This window comes from Chiloscyllium plagiosum, chromosome 4 (genome assembly GCF_004010195.1).
Source record: "Chiloscyllium plagiosum isolate BGI_BamShark_2017 chromosome 4, ASM401019v2, whole genome shotgun sequence".
Taxonomy (NCBI): domain Eukaryota; kingdom Metazoa; phylum Chordata; class Chondrichthyes; order Orectolobiformes; family Hemiscylliidae; genus Chiloscyllium; species Chiloscyllium plagiosum.
In genome coordinates this window covers 118,235,677-118,241,073 of record NC_057713.1, presented here as the reverse complement: position 1 = coordinate 118,241,073, position 5,397 = coordinate 118,235,677, and the positions used below count along the sequence as shown (strand labels likewise).

Here is a 5,397-nt window from a genome sequence, read left to right as displayed (position 1 = left end):
TGGCTAATCACATTTGCTCCATGAACTAGAAAACAAACTGATATTTCCTACCCATTCCACTCTGGCATTAGTCCAGTAGGGTGCTGCTTTTAGACAATTATTTTAATGGAAATTTGTGGTTGAGAGTTGTGAGACTATCATAATGAGGTGTCTAAATGAGTTACCAGTCTGCTGAATGCCAGTGTGCAGGAAACTCACTGAATTTGTCCAACATTCATTGAAAACACTAAAAATGTCTTTATTGTGATAAAATAAACAGATTACAGATGTAGGTTTGTTTTACTTCACTCCACTCCAGGAAAGCAGGGACATTGGATAAAATAAACAAAAGGCTGTGGAAATGTTTAGCAAAATTGTAAACATTGAGTTGAAACTATGTAAACAGATACTGATCTTAAAAATTTCAGAGAAGAAAACAAAAAATAATCTGTAGTAAGGAATTAGTACTTTGGTCCCTAAGATGGCACTGTAAGTGGCGACTTGTAAACTTTTCACTGTGCTCATGAAGTGTACAGTGCATATGTTCATAAAGCTAATTCAAATTCTAATTTGTGAAGCATCAGACAGAATGTTTCTTTTATTTAGTTTTAGTATTTCACCTGTGGTATTGTGTTGTGATCCCAGCTGGTGTTAAAACTGGACAAGTCAAATCCCAAAATGACACCTGCTTGATTTTTATTTTGCAGTTGGGTTACCATTCTGATTAATCAATTAACCTATTCACTTAAGGTTATAGATGTTCTTGAGCAACAGAATATACATTTAATACACAAAATAAGAGAAAAAGAAGCTTTAAATTACAGAAAGGCCTTCACACAAACAGATTTCAACCTAATCATTTTACAGGCAACCCCAGAGAAACACTACTTAGATCTCAACTCGAAAGTTAGTTTTTATTGAACTGACTCCTCATGTTTCTTTTCCTTGGACTGAATTAGAATCCCTACTGTGTGGAAACACGCCATTCAGCCCAACAAGTCCACAACAACCCTCCGAAGAGTATCCAACCCAGACCCATTCCCCTACATTGACCCCAACTCATGCATCTAACAAATACATCCTTGAACACGATGGGCAATTTAGCATGGGCAAATCACCTAACCAGCACATCTTTGGACTGTGGGAGGAAACCCACACAGGCACGGGACAATGTGCAAACTCTACAGACAGTTGCCTGAGACTGGAATCGAACCTAGGTCCCTGGTGCTGTGAGGCAGCAGTGCTAACCACTGAACGATCACCCTGCCCCCAAAGAGAGAGTCAGAGAGAAAGTTTTATCATTCATTCCCAATTTGAAGTCTGCTGGCATGAACCTTTCATAATTCTGACCACTTCAGTTCAAACAACTTGAAAATTTCTATTGAAACTCATTTGGCTTAGAGAACTAAAAGTTTGAAATTTTCTGTTCACAGACATTATTTTAGCTTTTGAGATCAGTTTAAAAGGGAAAACAATGACCTTCAACAGTTAATGGAGACCCAGTGGGTTCAGTGTATTTGGATTTTCAGAAAATATTTGAGAAGATCACACTCAGGAGGTTAGTAAATACAGTTGGAATTCATGGGATTGAGGGCAATAATAGAACAATTGGTTAATAGACAGAAAACGGAGGGTAGGAATAAATGGAGTATTCTCAGGTTGGCAGGCTGTTAAAAATGAGGTGCCATGAGTGTCAGTGCTAAATGCACAATTGTTCACATACTATACAAATAATTGGAAGGTGGGGACAATTGCACTGTTTCCAAACTTGCTCATGGTGCCGCTGAACTGGGTGAGAATACAAATTCTGAGGAAAATGCCATTATGCTTCTAAAGGACTTGGAGAGGCTAAGTAAGTGAGCTAGAGCAAGGCAGATGGAATATAACATGAAGAAATGTGAAGTGATTCACTTTGGGAGGAAACAAAGGCCATCTATTTAACTAATTGATGCTGGGAAATGCAGGTGTCTAAAAGGGATCTGGGTGTCCTCATTCATGAGTTACTAGAAGCTAGGATAGTGATATTGCAAGCAATTAGGAAGACAAACAATTTGTTGTCATTCACCTCAAGAGGACCGAATACAGAAGTTAAAATGATGGTTACAATTGTACAGAGCCTTGGCAAGACTTCTGCTGGAGTGCTGTGCACAATTTGGTCTCATTACCAAAACAAAACCAGAATATATTTGCAATGGAAGGAGTTCAGGTAAAAACAATGACTGCAGATGCTGGAAACCAGAGTCTAGATTAGAATGGTGCTGGAAAAGCACAGCAGTTCAGGCAGCATCTGAGGAGCAGTAAAATCAACGTTTTGGGCAAAAGCCCTGATGATGAAGGGCTTTTGCCCAAAACGTTGATTTTACTGCTCCTCGGATGCTGCCTGAACTGCTGTGCTTTTCCAGCACCATTCTAATCTAGACAATGGAAGGAGTTCAGCAGAGTTTTACTGGATTTATCATTGGGATGGCAAGTGTGTTGCCTTCCTGGTGCCAGGATTAAAGACATCACAGACAGAGGTGGTGGTACATGTCGGCACAAATGATATTGGGAAGAAGAGGAGGAACATACTACAGCGGGGCTTCAGAGAACTAGGAAGAAGGCTGAAAAGCACGACATCCAGGGTGGTTATCTCAGGTTTGCTTCCAGTTCCTCGGGCAGGTGAGGCCAGAAACAGAGAGATAATGGACTTGAACGTGTGGCTGGGAAACTGGTGCAGGAACAAGGATTTAAATTCTTGGATCACTGGGGTATGTTTTGTGGTAAGCATAAATTATACAAGAGAGACGGTTTGCACCTTAAAAGGTTAGGGACCAGCATTCTGGCAGGCAGGTTTGCTATTGCAACACAGCTACATTTAATTTAAGTAGCGGGGGGGCAGGGGACAAACTGGATGTTTAAGAAGGAAATTGGAGGGAAAGTTAGAACAAGGGAAGTCAGGAAAGACAACTGTATCAATGAGACAGAAAACTCAAAAAGGGATCATGCTGTAAGGTTCCCACCAGGCTCCTGTAGTCTCCCACATCCCCACACAGGCCCACTGCAAGCCCTCCCCCTGCTTCATAGGGCTGCAGCCTGCATTCTCTCATCCTTCCACACTCCTCCACCCCTCCATTTCGGAATGCCAGGCACTGACCAGTGGGGTACCGCACGGATCAGTACTGGGACCGCAGCTTTTTACAATCTATCTTCAGGATATACAAGATGGTATTAGCAATAACATTCGCAAATTTCATCAGCTGGGTGGCAGGGTGAAATGTGATGAGGATGTTAGGAGATTACAGGGTGACCTGGACAAGTTAGGTGAGTGCTCAGATGCATGGCAGGTGCACTTTCACGTGGATAAATGGATCCTTATCCACTTTGGTGGCAAGAACAGGAAGGCAGATTACCACCTAAGTGGAATCAATTTAGGTAAAGGGGCAGTACAGAGAGATCTGGGGGTTCTTGTACACCACTCAATGAAGGTAAGCATGCAGGTACAGCAGGTAGTGAAGAAGGCTAATAGCATGCTGGCCTTCATAACAAGAGGGATTGAGTATAGAAGCAAAGAGGTCCTTCTGCGGCTGTACAGGGCCCTGGTGTGACCACACCTGGAGTACTGTGTGCAGTTCTGGTCTCCAAATTTGAGGAGAGACATTCTGGCTATTGAGGGAATGCAGCGTAGGTTCACGAGGTCAATTCCTGGAATGGCGGGATTACCTTACACTGAAAGACTGGAGCGACTGGGCTTGTGTACCCTTGAGTTTAGAAGACTGAGAGGGGATCTGGTTGAGACATATAAGATGATCAAAGGATTGGACACTCTGGCGGCAGGCAACATGTTTCCGCTGCGGGGTGAGTGCCGAAACAGAGGACACAGCTTAAAAATACGGGGTAGACCATTTAGGACAGAGATGGGGAGAAACTTCTTCACCCAGAGAGTGGTGGCTGTGTGGGATGCTCTGCCCCAGAGGGCAGTGGAGGCCCAGTCTCTGGATTCATTTAAGAAAGAGTTGGATAGGGCTCTCAAGGATAGTGGAATCAAGGGTTATGGGGATAAGGCAGGAACAGGATACTGATTAAGGATGATCAGCCATGATCATATTGAATGGTGGTGCAGGCTGGAAGGGCAGAATGGCCAACTCCTGCACCTATTGTCTATTGTCCGCCTTTCCTGACTGCCACCCGCAGACAGCGTGCAGCCCCAATCCCTTTCTTTCCGCCTTTCTTGCTGATTTTGGCAGCGCTCCGCTCTCCTCCCCTCCGTGTCTCGTGCCTGCAGGAGACTGATGCCAGGCACAGCAGCAGCAGCAAAAATAACCTGCCGCTCCATTGCCTGGCACAAGACAAGTGCAGAGGGGTGACTTGAGCAGCCACTGCTGGCGGAAAAAGCCTACTGCACCTGGTATTCCCAGGCGGTCTCCCATCCAAGTACTAACCAGGCCTGAGTCTGCTTAGCTTCCGAGATCAGACGAGATCTGGCGTTTTCAGACTAGTATGGCCGTAGGCGCTGGCCCTTGCCTTTTCTCCCTACTTCAAGGCGTGCTGGCCAGCCACATTTTCTTTGTTGCTCTTTCTCTTTATCCCCTTTGGCTTTTTTTTCTCTTTTCTCTTTGCTCTTCCTCCTCCGTGCGTGCTTCCCTCCCTCCGTCTCTCCAGCTGCCTTTCAGCCAGCCCTTGCCCACCAGGCTCCTGTAGTCTCCCACATCCCCACACAGGCGAACTGCAAGCCCTCCCCCTGCTTCATAGGGCCGCAGCCTGCATTCTCTCATCCTTCCACACTCCTCCACCCCTCCATTTCGGAATGCCGGGCACTGACCAGTGGGGTACCGCACGGATCAGTACTGGGACCGCAGCTTTTTACAATCTATCTTCATGATATACAAGATGGTATTAGCAATAACATTCGCAAATTTCATCAGCTGGGTGGCAGGGTGAAATGTGATGAGGATGTTAGGAGATTACAGGGTGACCTGGACAAGTTAGGTGAGTGCTCAGATGCATGGCAGATGCACTTTCACGTGGATAAATGGATCCTTATCCACTTTGGTGGCAAGAACAGGAAGGCAGATTACCACCTAAGTGGAATCAATTTAGGTAAAGGGGCAGTACAGAGAGATCTGGGGGTTCTTGTACACCACTCAATGAAGGTCTGCATGCAGGTACAGCAGGTAGTGAAGAAGGTTAAATAGCACGCTGGCTTCATAACAAGAGGGATTGAGTATAGAAGCAAAGAGGTCCTTCTGCAGCTGTACAGGGCCCTGGTGAGACCACACCTGGAGTACTGTGTGCAGTTCTGGTCTCCAAATTTGAGGAAAGATATTCTGGCTATTGAGTGAGTGCAGCGTAGATTCATGAGGTCAATTCCTGGAATGGCGGGATTACCTTACACTGAAAGACTGGAGCGACTGGGCTTGTATATCCTTGAGTTTAGAAGAC

General features: G+C 45.1%; 1 non-coding gene across 1 annotated transcript; it reads right to left on the bottom strand.

The window, feature by feature from the left end:
* Positions 1 to 4,348: 4,348 nt before the first annotated feature.
* Positions 4,349 to 4,467, bottom strand: LOC122549610. The gene has a single exon (XR_006311612.1). It is a non-coding gene; the product is annotated as a 5S ribosomal RNA (ribosomal RNA).
* Between the last annotated feature and the right edge of the window lie 930 nt (positions 4,468 to 5,397).